We start from the raw sequence: 17,459 nt of genomic DNA, 5'->3' as shown, positions 1-17,459 counted from the left end.
TCAGGGACCACAAACAGAGGGACCAGCTGAAGCCATGGCAGAAGAACATGGATTGTGAAGATTTCATGGACATTTATTAGTTCCCCAAATTAATACTTTTATAATTTCTTATGCCTGCCTTTAATGCAATCTCTAAACATAAATTGTGAAGATTTCATGGACACTTATTACTTCCCCAATCAATACCCTTGTGATTTCCTAGGCATGTCTTTACTTTAATCTCCTAATCCTGTCAGCTGAGGAGGATGTATGTCACCTCAGGACCCTGTGATAATTGTGTTAACTGCACAAATTGTAGAGCATGTGTGTTTGAACAATGTGAAATCTGGGCACCTTGAAAAAAAGGACAGGATGACAGCAATTGTTCAGGGACTAAGAGAGGTAACCTTAAACTCTGACCGCCAGTGAGCCGGGCAGAACAGAGCCATATTTCTCTTCTTTCAAAAGCAAATGGGAGAAATATCGCTGAATTCTTTTTCTCAGCAAGGAACATCCCTGAGAAAGAGAATACGCCTCTGAGGGTGGGTCTCTAAAATGGCCCCCTTGGGTGTGGCCATCTTCTATGCTTGAAACTCTAGGGATGAAATAAACCCCAGTCTCCCATAGCACTCCCAGGCTTATTAGGAAGAGGATATTCCCACCTAATAAATTTTGGTCAGACTGGTTGCTCTCAAACCCTGTCTCCTGATAAGATGTTATCAATGACAATGGTGCCTGAAACTTCATTAGCAATTTTAATTTCTCCCCGGTCCTGTGGTCCTATGATCTCTCCCTGCCTCCATTTGCCTTCTGATATTCTATTACCTTCTGAAGTATGTGATCTTTGTGACCCACACCCTATTCGTACACTCCCTCCCCTTTTGAAAGTCCCTAATAAAAACTTGCTGGTTTTGAGGCTTGTGGGGCATCACAGAACCTACCGACATGTGATGTCTCCCCTAGATGCCCAGCTTTAAAATTTCTCTCTTTTGTACTCTGTCCCTTTATTTCTCAAACTGGCTGACGCTTAGAGAAAATAGAAAAGAACCTATGTGACTATCAGGGCAGGTTCCCCAATACTATTCAACATAGTGTTGGAAGTTCTGGCCAGGGCAATCAGGCAGGAGAAAGAAATAAAGGGTATTCAATTAGGAAAAGAGGAAGTCAAATTGTCCCTGTTTGCAGATGACGTGATTGTATATCTAGAAAACCCCATCGTCTCAGCCCAAAATCTCCTTAAGCTGATAAGCAACTTCAGAAAAGTCTCAGGATACAAAATCAATGTGCAAAAATCACAAGCATTCTTATACACCAATAACAGACAGAGAGCCAAATCATGAGTGAACTCCCATTCACAATTGCTTCAAAGAGAATAAAGTACCTAGGATTCCAACTTACAAGGGATGTGAAGGACCTCTTGAAGCAGAACTACAAACCACTGCTCGATGAAATAAAAGAGGACACAAACAAATAGAAGAACATTCCATGCTCATGGATAGGAAGAATCAATATGGTGAAAATGGTCATACTGCCCAAGGTAATTTATAGATTCAATGCCATCCCCAACAAGCTACCAATGATTTTCTTCACAGAATTGGAAAAAAACGACTTTAAAGTTCTTATGGAACCAAAAAAGAGCCTGCATTGCCAAGGCAATCCTAAGCCAAAAGAACAAACCTGGAGGCATCACGCTACCTGACTTCAAACTATACTACAAGGCTACAGTAACCAAAACAGTATGGTACTGGTACCAAAACAGAGATATAGACCAATGGAACAGAACAGAGCCCTCAGAAATAATACCACACATCAATAACCATCTGATCTTTGACAAACCTGACAAAAACAAGAAATGGGGAAAGGATTCCCTATTTAATAAATGGTGCTGGGAAAACTGGCTAGCCATATGTAGAAAGCTGAAACTGTATCCCTTCCTTATACCTTATACAAAAATTAATTCAAGATGGTGAGGTTATTATTTTGTGAATATTCACATCAGACAAAAATATCTTTATTTTTTCCCCTTCCAGAAAGGTTATCCTCATACTTCTTCATAAATTTTCTTATCACCAATTTCCCATTTATGTTTCTTTCAAGTCCCTGGCCATCCACCCAAATTATTGGCCATAGCTTATGAATCAGAGTCTAATTGCATGTCTGGCCATTTCTATTTCTTGGCAAAGTGAACAACCAAGTGCAATGTTTGAGGTTCTGATTACTGAGAGGATTTTTATTTACCACTGTCCTTCAGGAATATCCCAGAAAGGGCTTTTGTGCTGCAGCTGTCTACCTTTTGGTGCCTGTATATCATGCAGAACCATCTGTTCAGCAAGCCCAAATCTTCTCTGCCTCTGTTGACTAATTGATTTCCCCTGAAGTCTTCAGAAGAAACCAGCCCTACAGCATTTTGATTTTATTATGATAAGGCTGACTTTGGATTTCTAACCTCTAGAAATGTGAGCATACATTTGTGTGTGAACTCTTGAGAAACTCCCCAAGAGGCCATAGGTGCAGGCTAAGGGGGAGGGCAATATAGGAGGAATGAAGACCATGGGCATTTGGACCACATGATGTAACTTACTTGTACTTTCAGGGCCTGCTTGAGCCCAGGTCATGTATATACCACTTTTGTTTGATGATGGCATGCTTCTGTACATGTTTAACTAAGTGGTTTGTCAGATAATACCCAGTTAATGACGGGTAGTAACTTGATGACCCATGGTTAAGTATTCACGCTCTATTAAGGCCAAAGAGGAGACAAAAAGCAGCTTCTCAGTAGTATAGTAATCTGAAGAAGACAGCAGGGTATTAATCCAAAATCCTAGGGGTCTTCACTTCTACTCACATGTGAAAGCTACCAAAGGCCCCAAGTAGCACCTCTATATGCCACTGATGCTTCAAGTACTGTTGGATATGCTGGGTCATATAGGCCAAACAGCACAGCAGTTTGCACAGGAGTCTGGACCTGTGGCAGAGCCTTTTCATGTTCTGCACCCGACTCAAAACTAGCAGCTTTTTGGGTCACTTGGTAAATGGGCCAGAGAAACATAGCTAAATAGGAATTATATTACCTCCAAAATCCAAAGAGACCTTCTAGGCATTGTTCTTCTTTTTTGGTTGTAGCAGGGGCCAGATGCAATAACTTATCTTTTACCTTAGAAGAGATATCACAACATGCCCCACATCACTGGGCCCATAGAAATTTAATTAGGTAGACTGTTCCTGAATTTTACTCACATATATTTCTTACTTTTTGACATACAATTGTCCTAGAGTAGTCACTACTTTTTATTCACTGTATCCAATCAGCATAATGTCATCAGTTTAATATACCAGTGTGAGTTCTTGTGGAAGGAAAGGCAATAAAAATCCTTGCAAACTAAGTGACAACATAAGGCTGGAGAATTGATACACCCCTGAGGTGGAACAGTGAAGGTATGTTGCTGCCCTTGCCAGCTGAAAGCAAGCTCCCTCTGCTGGGCATTATTGACAGTGATAGAGAAAAAGGAATTTGCCAGATTAATAGCTGTATTCGAGGTAACATGGGATGTGTTAATTTGCTCAAGAATTGAAACTACATCTGGCACAGTGACTGCAATTGTAGCCACCTTCTGCATGCACTCACAACAATCCACTGTTATTTCCAAAGATCTCTCTGTCTTCTGTGGAGGCTAAATAAGCAAACTGAATGGGGATATAGTGGGAATCACCACTCCTGCATCCTTCAAACTTCTCATGGTAGCACACTAATCTCTTTAATCCCTCCAAAATGTATTGTTGCATTTGATTTACTATTTCCCTAGCAAGAGGCAGTTCTAGTGGCTTTCACTTCATTTTCACCATAATACCCTCACTCCACCAGTCAGGGAACCAATGTAAGAATTTTGCAAGCTGCTGTGTATATCTATTCCGATTATACATTATAGAACTGGAGAAACAACCATCAGATGGTTTCACGAACCCACTGGACACCTGTGCAATTGACCTGAGCTAAAACTCCATTGATAATGTGACATTCATAAGCCCCTGTCTTGACTGGTGGGCCACAAATGGCTCCTAGAATCTCCTAAAATCAATGTCCATTTAGAGTCAATATCCAGCAATCCTTCAAAGATTGATTTTTCCTTTTCCCCAGTGCATAGCTACCCTGATAAAAAAAAAGCCATAGGTCTTTTGGGAAAGGCTGGGAGAAAGGTTAACAGTAAAGATTTTTGGTAGTGTACTCTGGTCCTTTCTCAAGGTGACCCAACTTTCCCTCATTTAAAGGTTCTGCTTTGGTGGCAACTACCAGTGCTAGTGCTGTGGCCACAAACTTAAGAATGCTGATAAACTCTAGAAACTGCAATAGGGAAGCCACACATTTCCCCCTGAAGTCTTCAGAAGAAACCAGCCCTGCAACACTTTGATTTCATTCCCATAAGACTGAGTTTTTATTTCTGATCTCTAGAAATATAAGAGGATACATTTGCGTGTGAAGCCACCTATTTTGTAGTAATCTGTTTTTGTGGAATAGAATAATAATATAGAGCATAAGGAAACTATTACAAGTGATGAAAATTATCTGTATCATTATTGTGGTGGTGGAAATATGACTGTATAAGCATATCAAACTTCATTGAACTATTGACTTTTATATGTAAATCATACAAAGTCATTTTAAAAATCATGTTTTAGGTTCATTCCATTCCTATTGTTTCACCTAAATTTACTGATCACACCCTAAATTTCCTATCTTTATTTCCTTTTGCTGATAGTTTAGCATTCTTCCAAATGCAAATGAATCCACAAAGTTTGCCAAGATGACCATAGCTTCTCTGAAGCTTTAGTAGCACTCAGATTGTATCTCTCACATAGTTCCTACCATTTCTAACTGCAGTATAGAGACTTGTAATATTTCATTTTCCCTGGTAGACTGCAGGCTTCTTGAGACCTACCATCATGAAGTTTGGCATTCTGAATACAGTCCAGAATAGATCTTTTCCAAATAATCTATATTCCATAAAATTGTGCTTATAAAACACATTAATTCATTTATGTCTTTATTTAATTAGCAAACATGCCTGAGTCACTACTATACGCCTGGTTCTGTACTGGATACTAGGTATTAACATGTCTTTTCCGGTTATCACAAAGTTCTTTTTTTTTTTTTCCCCTCTCCTCTATCGGTAGAGATTCAGCACATTTATTGTGCTAAGAGTTCCTATTTGTCCATAAAAGAGAGCAAGATAAACACAGTACCGACATCTCCTAAGGTGATTAAACAGCACTCAAACAGCCTTGTGTATCTGGGCTCCATTTGCTCTCTCAGGTATAGAGATCCACACAGTTTGGATGACCTGTGATGTCAGTGTGTTACTGCCTACAGCCTTGATACCTGCTTTGTTAAACAGCGTGATGAGCCAGCCATTCAGTTTCTTCCTCTCAACTCTAAAGGCTCTACTTTATGTTTCCAATTATGTAATAGATTCTGCTGTAGTGGCGACTGCTGATACATATTTTACCATGTATATCCAGGCTTTGTGTCACGCAATCACATTAAATAACAATCTAGCAGTTCTGCAAAAGATAGGCAAATAATCTGGTCTGGATGAAAAGACTTTATATTGTATATTAAATTTTAAACTGTGGGCTAGTTAAGTTTCTAGGAGAAAGAAGATGCTCTCAGTGTACACTAATGGGATTGCATTTTGATGCTGTTATGTACAATTTTCACCTCACAGAATTCCTATGAACCAATTTTATCTTTAAATAGTTTTGAACTAAACCATTGTGTTCACTGGTCTCATAAAAGTTTGGTATCTGATTCATCTACTACTTCTCTTACGTTTACAGAAATGGTACTAAAAAATGGAAAGCAGTGTTTCATGTTTTCATTCTATTACAGAGAAACCTTTAAAATGTCACCTATATAAAGCTGTAAATGGTACTAATTTCTCTTCTCCCAGATTAAGAGAGATGTAGCTTTAAAAAAAAAAAAAACATTTCCTCAATTCCTGAAGGATTTTAGCTGCGCCCCTTTGACAAAGATTGGCTTTTATCTTTTTAGCTTTCTATCAATGTTTCTAAAGTTTCTTAACTCTGGAAAAATACTAGTCATTTATATTGTGATGCTGTTTTTTTAAAATTATGTTTCAAACTAATATCTGCCTGAAGAGAGGTTTTTGCTCACAATATTTTATTAGGATATTTTTCAAAAATAATGCCAATTTAAGAGATTTTACAATGATTACCTGTGTATTATTAACTTTACTAAGCTTGTTATTTAGTCGTTTTTGTGTTTTCATACCTATCAATTCCTTTGTGTATCTGTGAATCCACCTGATTTTGAACACATTTCAAGTACATTGCAGACACTAATATATTTTTATCTAATTACTTTAGAACACATATCATTACTAGATTTCAATATTTACATATACAATTTACATACAAGGAAATGCATGGATTTTAAGTGTACATTTGCACCTCTCTTAGTCCCTCTTTCCACCAACTCTGATATTTTTCTACCTTTTTTTTTCTTTATTTTAGAGATGGGGTCTTGCTCTGTTGCCCAGGCTGGAGTGCAGTGGTGCAATAACAGCTCACTGCAGCTGCAAACTCCCGGGCTTAAGCAATCCTCCCGCTTCAGCCTCCTGAGTAGCTGCAATTACAGGTACATTTCACCATGGCCAGCTAATTTTTAAATTTTTTTTAGAGATAGGGTCTCACCACGTTGCCCAGGCTTGTCTTTAACTCTAGTCCTTTAATGATCCTCCTGCCTCAGCCTCCCAAATGCTGGAATTATAGGCATGAGCCACTATACCTGGCCAATGTAAATGGATGCTCAGAAAACCTATTTTCACTCAGCCCATTTGGAATAGTTGAACATGTTGCTCATTATCATAACATTTTTACTCTATATTTAGTTGCTACTTGCCTATATTTTTGGGCCAAGAAATTTAGTGAACTTTGATAACAAAAACTGCAAAAATAAAAGAATGATCTGGAATGGTGGAGCAAAGACATTTGAAATCTGCTTTTTCATAAAAACAATAAGAACACTAACAAAAACTGTCAAAATTAACATTTTTAGAACACTGAAAATTGCTATATGTTTGAAACCATCTGAAAGATATGTATTTAAAGAAACAAACAAAGACAGCCAAATCTCAGTAAAAAGAGTGAGTGTTATATATTTTAACTTTCCCTAATCCCATTCTGCTCTCTCCAGCTCGTCAGTGGCTTTGAAAGCCAATACCCTCACAACTATGGTAGCTATGAAAACCAACATTATAGCAGCTACTGGAGGATGAATAAAAGATTTGAAGCTCCACAAAAGCCTAACCCCCAAGGAATTGTCACTATTTGACCTGACTGGTAGATTGCTGAAAAGCTCTGTTATTTGAGCTGACTCTAAGAGCTCACTCTGTGGAAATAGACCTATCCTCAAGGAATTTGCGGCAAACAACCAGGGACAATTGTTTAACACTGATGCTGCCTGAGATGGCATTACCAGTTGATGCTAATATACTCCAACACACACACATGGAACTCCTAGGCAAAGACTGGGAGATTTATTGGCTAATGGCATTTAATAAAATCTCTGTTTAATTACTAGCCAAATAACAAAACTAACCAAGCAGAGATTTCAGTGGCCTCAAATGACGTAGGATACGGACTTCACAGAAGTAGTGCAGGAAAGTCACTAAAGAAGTAAACAGAATGGACAACAACAAGAAGCAGCAAAGCCCAACATATCTTGGGTGGTAGTGGTGTTTGATTTTCCAAGTTGCCACATTAAATTATTTAAAAAATTAAAAATCAAAATTTTTGTTTTGCTGTGTTTGTAAATTAAGATGCCAATTGTAATTCCTATAGCAGATATCAATAATATGATGTTAAAATATTCAGTAAAAAAAAAAAAAGAACTATACTAGAAAATATTCAACACAAAAGAGGCAGTAATAAAAAGAGGAGCAAGGCCGGGTGTGGCGGGCGCGGAGGCTCACGCCTGTAATCCCAGCACTTTGGGAGGCCGAGGCAGGCAGATCACGAGGTCAGGAGATCGAGACCATCCTGGCTAACATGGTGAAACCCCGTCTCTACTAAAAATACAAAAAAATTAATCGGGCTTGGTGGCGGGCACCTGTAGTCCCAGCTACTCGGGAGGCCGAGGCAGGAGAATGGAGTGAACCCGGGACGTGGAGCTTGCAGTGAGCCGAGATCGTACCACTGCACTCCAGCCTAGGCGACAGAGCGAGACTTCATCAAAAAAAAAAAAAAAAAGAGGAGCAGAATACATAAAACATATACAGTAAACAGCAACTGGCCGACTTAAATCTTACCTTATCAGTAACTCAGTAACTACATTCTGTAAATGGACTGACCACTCCTTTTTATTTTATTTTATTTTTCTTTTGTGAGACAGAGTCTAACTCTGTTGCCCAGGCTGGAGTGCAACGGTGTGGTCTCAGCTCACTGCAACCTCCACCTCCCAGGTTCAAGAGATTCTCCTGCCTCTGCCTCCCAAGTAGCTGGGATTACAGGCATGCACCATCATACCTGGCTAATTTTTGTATTTTTAGTAGAGACGGGATTTCACCATGTTGGCCAGGCTGGTCTCGAACTCCAGACCTTAGGTAATCTGCCTGCCTCGGCCTCTCAAAGTGCTGGAATTATAGGTGTGAGCCACCATACTCAGCCTCCAATTCTAAGGTATGGATGACCGAGTCAATTTAAAAAGCAGGCCAATATATTACTATTATTACAAAAGATAGAATTAAAATTCAATGACACAATCAATTGAATGAAAGAGATGTAAAAAGATATACCATGTAAACAGTGCTCAAAACAGAGCTGGAGTGGCTATAGTATAATCATGCAAAATAGACTTAAAATGTCTTCTAGATGCAAGAAGGATATTTTGAAGTAAAAAGGGATCAATTCATCCTGAAGGTGTAAAAATTATAACCACATATGTACAAAATAACGGTCCTCAAAAATGTAAGATAAAAGTGACAGAGTTGAATGTAGAAATAGATACTTCAATAATTGTTGGAGAGCAGTCTTTATATAGATAGCGAAAAGTCTCTTCCAGCTTCTGTTGATCTCTAAGGGCCTTTAATTTAAAATGCTCATTTTACCAGGGACTCATGTTTTAAGGTGAAGTTCTCCGTACTCCAAAGTGCAAGTTTTATACCCTGAAAAAAATGACAAAACATCATTGAAAAATTTAAAGAAGGCCTAAATATTAAGAAGAAAACCGTCCCTGTTCATGGGTTAGGTGACTTAATATTTTAAAGAAAGCAATATTCCTCATATTATTATAGAAATTCAGTGTATTCCCTTTCAAAATCCTGTGACGAGTTGTTGCATAAAGTGTCAACCTGATCCTAAAAATAATACAAAAATACAAGGGAATATGAATAATTACAACAATCTTGAAAAAGAAAAATGTTGAAGAACTCACACTTCCTGATTTTGGCAAAAATGCTATCATGACTTTAAAATCAAGCAAAAATAAAACATGTTTTTTAGAAACTAAATTTCTTGCTCTTTTTTATTCCTAATCCATCACATTTCCTACACTAATAGAAATAGTATATAAGTTGTTCCAGACATACATGAATATACATTTTTAAAATTGCATATAAATATTTAGATAAAATATTTAGTTTACCTAAAGTGTGGGATTAAAAAAAAGACCTTCCCACTGATCTCATACTCTTTTTTCTATGTTGACTAACCACAATCACTAAATATTCTCAATTACATTTAATATCAGACTCTGGAAGACAGATAAATGTGATTCAACGCCATATAACTCTTTAAAATATTTCCCTGAACACTTAAAAGTCATAATGTCTTATATTCATATGTAATTTTAGCATTTGCAAATAGCATTATATCAGTTGACATAAAAATGTATTTATTAATAAAATGATGATATGTTAACATATATTAAGCCAACAGCTAATAATTACCTATCTTATAGACAGTAATCTTCTTGGCTTTTTCCAAGAATAAACTTTTTGTCCATATAATTATTTGAAGTTTATAAGCAAAGAACTGCAAAGACTGGCATTTCTGTATTAATTAAGTCTAACATTAAGGAAGACTGACAGACAATTAGAATTCTGGAGCTCCCAGAGCTATTGATATTGTCTAGCCAAAGCTAGACATTTTCAGTGACTAAGGTCACTCAGACATTTTCAGTCCAATACTTATTCTTTTCTTTGAATAATGAACACACACACACACACACACACACACACACACACACACACACATTCTCTCTCTCTTTTAATGATTAACAAGGCAGGAATCAAGCATAAATGAAGTACTCCTTTTCACAAAGGTTTCACTGATATCCCTCACTCTCTCACTCTCTCTCTCTCTCTCTCGCAACTTCAGTTTTATATGATTTACTCTTCTCATTTTTTGACAGCGATTTTAAACTCTAAGTTTAATTAATGCTCAAAAGCATCATGTTATTCAAGAAAGATGTGTGTTGAACGTATTTCTGCAGATATTAGCTCCCAGGGAGAAATAACTCTTTGAAAATTCTGCTTAGTGGTTAATTCTAGGCGATATTTTTTAGATACAACTGTATTTCCTAACCTTTCCCACCATATACAGTCAACAATGTATTGTTTTTGTTTTGTTGCCATTAATTATTGTTTGATAATTCACAATGAACCAAGCTTTTATATCTTATAAGGTTTTAAGCCTTTCCATGAAATTAGACATTGTGACTAACAGACTAACTTGGGAGCATTTCCCACCCCCTAATAAAATTAATCATTGCTTCTAGGAGCAAGTCAAAATTTTTCTGAATTCAATTTGGCCACGAAGATTTTACAACCCACTAAAACTATTTTGCTAATGACAAAGAATCTCTCCGTCAGGCACTGCTGTAAACTCTGCATTTTTCATCTTTTGAACCGTGAATACAAACATAATAATAAAAGAATATGACTAAGAAACTAACAGGTTTTGTCAGTGTTTCTCACATCAGTGTTAGTTTAGCAGATTCTGTGTAATTTTTACCTGGGGGTAGCTAAATTAGGAATATTATGTATCTTTTGAAGTTAAAGATAAAAGGTTATCATTTCTTCTAAAAGTACAAATGAGAGGTTCGTTTATAAGATATCAGTTGATATGGTTTGGCTGTGTCCCCAACCTCATCTTGAATTGTAGCTCCCATAATCCCTACATGTTGTAGGAGGGACCTGGTGGGAGGTAATTGAATTATGGCGGTGGGTTTTCTCCATGCTATTCCCGAGATAGTTAATAAGTCTCACGAGATCTGAAGGTTTTGTAAAGGGCAGTTTTCCTGCATGCGCTCTCGCCTGCTACCATGTTAGACATGCCTTTGCCCCCACTTTGCCTTCCACCATGATTGTGAGTCCTCCACAGCCATGTGGAACTGTGAGTCAATAACACCTGTTTCCTTTATAAACTACCCAGTCTTGGGTATGTCTTTATCAGCAACATGAGAACGGACTAATAAAGCAGTAGAGCTGAGAATGACATAGGGACTCAACCCATTTTGTTGAAAAAAAAACAGACAAGCATGCTCAATAACTGGTACTCACATTATTTTTTCTCACATTCTTTTTAAACTCTCTCACCTGCTAAGTAACATACTTTAGTTTTTTTCTGAACTATGAATATTTACTTTCTATTCGGTCATATAATACAATCTGACCCTAGAGTGGAAGGGTAGGGGAGTTGGATAGAAGACATAATAAGATATATGGGTTCTCCAGAGAAACAGAATCATATGGAGAGAGAGAGAGAGACAGAGAGAAAGGGAGATTTATTATACAGATTGACTGACGTGATTATGGAGAGTGAGAAGTCTCAAAACTCTCCAGTCAACAAGCTGGAGTCCGGGGAGTGCCACTGTATAGTTTCAGGCTGAGTCTGAAAGCTGAGAATTAGGACAGCTGATAGTGTAAGTTCCATTCTGAAGGCTGGCAGGATTGAGACTCAAGAAGAGCCAATGTTTCAGTTCAAGTGCAAAGGCTGGAAAAGACTAATGTCCTAGCTTCAATAATTGGTCATGAGGTCTTTCTTCCTTAGCCTTTTTGTTCTATGCAGGTCTACAAATGATTGGAACAGGTCCATCCACATTAGGGAGGATAATATCCTTTACTCAGTCTAACAATTCAAACATTAATCTCTCATCCAGAAACTCTCACAGACACACCCCAAATAATGTTTAGCCAAATGTCCAGGCATCCCATGGCCTAGTCAAGTTGACCCATAAAATTAATCGTTACAGACAGGAAATAGGAGCTAATAATTAAAACCTTCAACCACAGTATTTTTATGTGAAAATAGGCAAACAAATTTTGTTTTTACTCAGTGAAAGTCCATCTTTACGCATCTATACCTTCGTATATCACAAAGACCTCACACCACACTACTGTAACTGCTATATATATGATTGTATTATCTATCAATTTGTGAATCCCTTAAAAGGAGAGCTGGTATTATTCCTGAGTATCCAGCACAGAGTCTTGAATATGTTGCACATTCAGTAAATGTTTCTTGAGTGTATTCATGGATGAACAATATCATCTGCTATTTAATTTAATAATTCTCATTATATTATTATTTTAGAGGTGTTGCAGCACTTTTACATGGTTTATCTCACTTGAGAATTATGATCTTTAAGGAAACCAAAATATTTCACTCAAAATCTACTTTTTCTAACATATTTCAAGATGACTATTTAGAAAGGATCGAAATGTAAAAGTAGCTGAAAAGCTGTCTTTTTGGGGTGAGATTTGCCTTGGTAGAAAAAGTGTGCATTGATGCGGCCAGGCTTTCTCTGAGGCTGTCTCTTGTCCTGATATAGGAAAGATTAACTGAGAGTCTGATAGCTTTCATGTCTGAAAAAAATATTTACCATCTATTCTCTCCAAGGACTGCTGTCTGTAAGGTTTCATCTACATAACAAGACCACCTTTTCGAGCCAGGTCTCCTGTGCTCTCTGTCTCATAACTTGTTTCACCACTATAATTTTTTTTTGCCAAACTTTAAGTCCCTATTTTTTCTGTAACCTCAAAATGGTATAAATGCATCAACCATATTGGCTTTTCTTGAGATCTTTGTAAGACTCCTGTGCATATTAATAAATTTGCATGCTATTTTAGCTATGAATCTGTCTTTTGTCAGTTGATTTTCAGCTACAACCCCAATTCCATAAATGAAAATGTAAAGCTCAGAGATAGTATTGACATATAGCCAGAAATGATCAGAAAAAGCACCTGAAATCAGAGCTTCTGGATCCAAATCTGTATAGCCCAGCAAGCGCAAGGAAATGATTATGAAATGGTGAAAGGAAAAAATAGTATAAACTGAACACCATTTAGAGGTTAATATAATTGTTGATACTTTTAATTACTGACAAAGATAAATTTTCTTTATATTGAATATGCATTGCCTTGTTTAGCAGTTTTAATAACCCTATGAGACAGAGATTATTATCACTGCTTTAGTGATGAGGAAACTGAAGTGTTCAGAAGCTCTATAAACCACATAGGATTATATAATTAGTTGCCATTAGAGCCGGGATTTCCACCAAAAGTCTAAACAATTCTTAAGGCCTGTGCTATTAACCACTGTATAATATCATTATAATTCTTTGAAACACCCCATAAGGTATCTATAATTACATTTTATGGCTAAAGAAATGGAATCTTAGAAAGTTTAACTTACTTGTCCAGGCCACACAGATAATTAACAGAGCACAGATTTTAAATCAAGTCCAAAATCAGCTCTATTTTTCCATGGACCCCAGCTTTCACTGTATTTTAGGCCCCTTATTCTATAAGACATGTGTAGTAACTGTACTAGTAAACACACACTTTAACAAATAGAAAGAGGTACAGAAATACAGTTATTGAATTATCTGGATTTACTTCTAATTTGAAGCTATTAAAGAAATCAAGAAATTTCTGCAGATTGCATATATCAACCCCAACAAAAGATGTGATACAACCAACTTATTTCAACCTGGAAGATATAAAAGTAATACTTAAGGTAATTAAACAAGGAAGTTCTGGTACAGTAAATCAAGAAAGGGATCTGTACGACAGCGTATAGAGATGTCATTTACCATTTTCAGCAAATGTTCCAACCAATTCCTCAAGGAAGATATTATTATAATCACATTGACCCGTTACTAGTATCTATTATTAGAGAAATAGGCAAATTAATATAGTTCCATGAAAGGGACATATATCAAAGAGGCCCCCAAATGCTGACAGAACTGTGAAACCAAATAAGGAGGCAGACATATCCAGTTTGTTGGTATAGGGTGGTTTATTAGGAGAACCTACAGACAGAGCCTCAAGACAGGTAGATCTCCAACCCAGAGACCCAGGGCTTATCTCTTAGGGAAAAGTATACATGGTGTGGAAGAAATGTGTAGGTGGCTATGAGCATCACAGGCTATGATTTCTGCAACAGCATCAAAGGTTGTTTGCAGGAAACACAGTCAGTTTTTCTACATATAGAATAGTACGTTAAGTAGACATTGTGGAGGCATTCCTGGACTTGAAGTTAATCACTGGATTAGCATTTAAAATAAAGTCACTCATCCTCACACTTCCCCTGTCTAATCAAGCTCTTACATTGTCATGTGCCCACCTCTTCCACGAAGGTCCTTCAGCTTTTAGAGGGGGCTGTCTGGTGCCAGACATTGTACAACTGTAGATTTCAGTTGTAAGAAAAGACCACAAAAGCGATATAAACAACAACAAGTGATACCTATGACAAGAACAATACTAAGAATTAATAGCACATTTTGCCACCATGGACCGCCAGAACTAACCTAAGAAGAAAACCATTGAGAGAAGGAAAAAATAGTGTGAGATATCATGATTACTTGTTTATGCATGTCTTGTAGGGTTGAATAATTACATCACCTCGTGTCACACCAACTAATACACAACTCCACTCACTGTTAAAGAGCTGTAATGAGTGTTTGTAAATGTCAGTCATTTCCTCTCTGGCATAGGTGATACCCACCAAGGCAGACCAGAGATGTTGGAAAAAAGCAACAAACTTCAAACTCAGCAAGCATCCTTTTGTAACCCCTTGGCACAATGTTGAACCCATTGTAGGAAGAGATTCATTTCTCCATTTGTAGGGCAGAGCATTGACAGGAACCAAAGACTATGTTTAGAACACAAATGTACTTGCAAGGGAATTCTTTCCCAAAAATCCATCAAGCAGAATGATTGTGGTACCTTTATGTCTATCAGTTTGGATATAGGCAATTCAAGGATTGCGGGCTGAGAGGTGCATGCCAAACATGTTGTCCAAAGGCAAAGATGCCAATATTATGTATAAGGTTACAGGGGCAGTAAAGGACTATGTCAAATAGCCAACCAGAGTACCTTTTAAAAGGGTCCATGTTCCAGTGTACTTGTATGTTGAATGTCCTGGCCCAGACTCCAACAGGATAAACGTAGACCATTTGAGCTGGCTGGGGAATTTCTTATTCTCTGGCAAAAAATTATCCATTCAATCTGGGGGAAGTTGTCAGCACAAACCCCAAAGTGTCCCCTTCCCTGGCTCAGCATCCTCAGGAGTCCTAAATAATATTTGCCACTGGCCATTTAAAAAATTATTATAATTAATTAATTTTCAGAGACAATGTCTTACACTATCAAGTCTGGAGTACATGGTGTGGTCATAGTTCACTACAGACTTGAAACCCTGGGCTCAAGGAATGCTCCTACCTTAGCCTTCCAAGTAGTGGGCTACAAGTGCTGTGGCAACTAATTTCTTTTTAAAAAAATTTTTGTAGAGATGGGGTCTTGCTGTGTTCCTCAGTCTGGTCATAAACTCCTGACCTCAAGCAATCCTTCCACCTGGGGCTCTTAAAGTGCTGGGATCACAAGCACGAACCACTACTCCCAGCCCCATTGACCTTTTGTCAGCTCCAGTAGAACTGCATCTGGTCAGATTTTCTTCACAACTATGGTTAATGGACCCACCTCACTGGAGGTCTTGAGAAGTTGGTATGGTGTCAGCTTCATATTTGTTATAACAGAATTAAGATTTCTAATAGCATGAGGCAAAACCTTCACATACCCATGCAGGGTACTGGATTGTATAAGAGCTCACAGCTATGCCAACAAACTGTAATTTTTCCTTTATATTAACCCTGTTGATTGGAGATTATATGGTAAGTTAAATCTTAAGTCTATGTCCTTTTTATGTGCCCAGTCTTGGACTTTATATCCAGTGAAATGTGTGCCTTGGTCACTATCAGTGCATTGAGGGTATTCATAAATGACACGGAGTCATTCCAAAACTTTAATGGTACCTGTTTGGTTGGGCTTTCACAAGAGAAGGCCTACAACAATCCCATGGCAACAATCCCATGGTAGTGCTTACTTTTGTCCCAAGCTTACTGGCAGGGTTCCAAGGTAGTCTACTTACCAATCTCTCACAGAGGTAGCTTTCTTATGAAAATGTGTAATATGGCACAGACAGGAACAAATTAAACAGTTCGTTACTGCCATAATTACACCTGCATAGGAGACAGGCAATCCTACTCCCTTGGCTATTTGCCAGCCCACTCATGCACAGCTATGCCCCCTATGTTTACGTACCCAATCAGGTAGCTGAAATTACTGTAAGAGAGCCAGCATTAATTTTTGCTAGGGTATCAGCCTCCATGTTCCTGGAAGGTGATCTGACCTGTGTGCTGAAACATAACACACAATTAGGCTCATGATGTGTTCTTGTAGCCTTTCCCAAATGTCTTTCTACATAGAAGCTCAACATAAGGGGTTTTTTGTTGTTGTTGTTAATTTGTTTGTTTGTTTTTTTAGCATACGCCAGTCCTTCTGAGCCCATTGGGAAAGCCAAGTTTTAAGACTCTTAAATACTTCTCAACAGTCGTGTGTGGTGGCTCACGCCTGTAATCCCAGCACATTGGGAGGCTGAGGCAGTGGATCACGAGGTCAAGAGATTGAGACCATCCTGGCCAACACGATGAAACCCCATCTCTACTGAAAATACAAAAATTAGCTGGGCGTGGTGGTGCATGCCTGTAGTCCCAGCTACCTGGGAGGCTGAAGCAGGAGAATCGCTTGAACCCAGGAGGCGGAAGTTGCAGTGAGCCAAGATCGCACCACTGTACTCCAGCCTGGTGACAGAGAGAGACTCCATCTCAAAAAAAAAAAAAAAAAAAAAAAAAAAGAGAGAGATTCTGCTCAACTGCCTATACAGAGAATGATAGTCTATGGCTTGTGGGTACAACCATCCATCCAGCATGGTTTTCTGCCCATTGACTACTTTTCTGCATTCCCATATCAAACCAGATGGTGTCTATCTGTGGGTGGACAGCTACTGCTATGCACAGGTTACCTTGGCTTGGCCCATCTGAATACCAAGCATTTTCAGGAATAGGGGCCTTGCCTTCATGTACCATTGGAGGTATCTTCTATGGGGACTCCACAATACAGGCA

At 38.1% G+C, this 17,459-nt stretch overlaps 1 non-coding gene across 1 annotated transcript; it reads right to left on the bottom strand.

Annotated features, from left to right (window-relative positions):
* Positions 1-6,796: 6,796 nt before the first annotated feature.
* LOC112208822 (small nucleolar RNA Z40) lies at positions 6,797-6,869 on the bottom strand. The gene has a single exon (XR_002943376.1). It is a non-coding gene; the product is annotated as a small nucleolar RNA Z40 (small nucleolar RNA).
* Positions 6,870-17,459: the final 10,590 nt, after the last annotated feature.

The sequence above is a fragment of the Pan troglodytes genome, chromosome 2, assembly GCF_028858775.2.
Source record: "Pan troglodytes isolate AG18354 chromosome 2, NHGRI_mPanTro3-v2.0_pri, whole genome shotgun sequence".
Lineage (NCBI taxonomy): Eukaryota > Metazoa > Chordata > Mammalia > Primates > Hominidae > Pan > Pan troglodytes.
This window is presented reverse-complemented; position numbering and strand designations above follow the sequence as displayed.